Source organism: Psammomys obesus, unplaced genomic scaffold (assembly GCF_907164565.1).
Source record: "Psammomys obesus unplaced genomic scaffold, mPsaObe1.curated_primary_1811, whole genome shotgun sequence".
NCBI classification, from domain to species: Eukaryota; Metazoa; Chordata; class Mammalia; order Rodentia; family Muridae; genus Psammomys; species Psammomys obesus.
The window spans coordinates 3,594,812-3,595,726 of NW_026590699.1; the positions used below are offsets into that span (position 1 = coordinate 3,594,812).

Sequence of the window (915 nt, forward strand, 5' to 3'; positions counted from 1 at the left end):
ATATGCGATTCCTGTGAAAGGGTAGTTCGACTCCCAAATGGATCATGACCCACAGGTTGAGAACCACTGCTTCAGTCCATTGTGCAGCCCATGAGACCAAAAGGCTAAGCCAAGAAGCTTAGAAGTATGAGCGTTACACTGCTGAGTTAACACTGGAATTGAAAGCCTCAAGAAGTAAAGCACCATATGAGTGATATCAAATCGTCCATATCACTGTTTACGGCTTGCTCGGCATGGCTTGTTCATCCTGCTTTCTTATACAGCGCATGACCACCTGCCCAAGCATGGCACCACCCACAATTACCTGGGTTGTTCCACATCAATCACCAACTAAGAAACTGCCTCATACGCTTGCCCAAAGGTCAATCTATTGGCATCATTTTCTCAACTGAGGTTCCCTCTTCCTAGCTTGTGTTACATTGACAAGAAGAAAGCAAGAGAGAGAGAGAGAAAACAAAATAAGGAAATAATCAGGATAATATATATATGGATGTATGATGACAGAATCGATAGATATATGACAAGTAGGTAGATAAGATATACATATACATAGATAGGTCTGCTCACACATATTTAAACATAACACATTCGTGCTCGCTTCGGCAGCACATATACTAAAATTGGAATGATGCAGAGAAGATTGGCATGGCCCCTGCACAAGGATGACATGCAAATTCGTGAAGCGTTCCATATTTTTAACCAGAAAATTTGAACACAGGGATCTTCCCAGAGACTCATACTCCAACCAAGTACCAAGCATGGAGATAACCTAGAACCCCTGCACAGATGTAGCCCATGGCAGTTTAGTGTCCAAGTGAGTTACATAGTAATGGGAAGAGGGACTGCCTCTGACATAATCTGATTGGCCTGCTCTTTGATCACCTCCCCCTGAGGGGAGAGCAGCCTTACCAGGCC

The 915-nt window shown here is 43.7% G+C and overlaps 1 non-coding gene across 1 annotated transcript; it reads left to right on the forward strand.

Annotated features, from left to right (window-relative positions):
* Nucleotides 1-590: 590 nt before the first annotated feature.
* On the forward strand, nucleotides 591-697 carry LOC129677881 (U6 spliceosomal RNA). The gene has a single exon (XR_008720285.1). It is a non-coding gene; the product is annotated as a U6 spliceosomal RNA (small nuclear RNA).
* The last annotated feature ends 218 nt before the right edge of the window (nucleotides 698-915 follow it).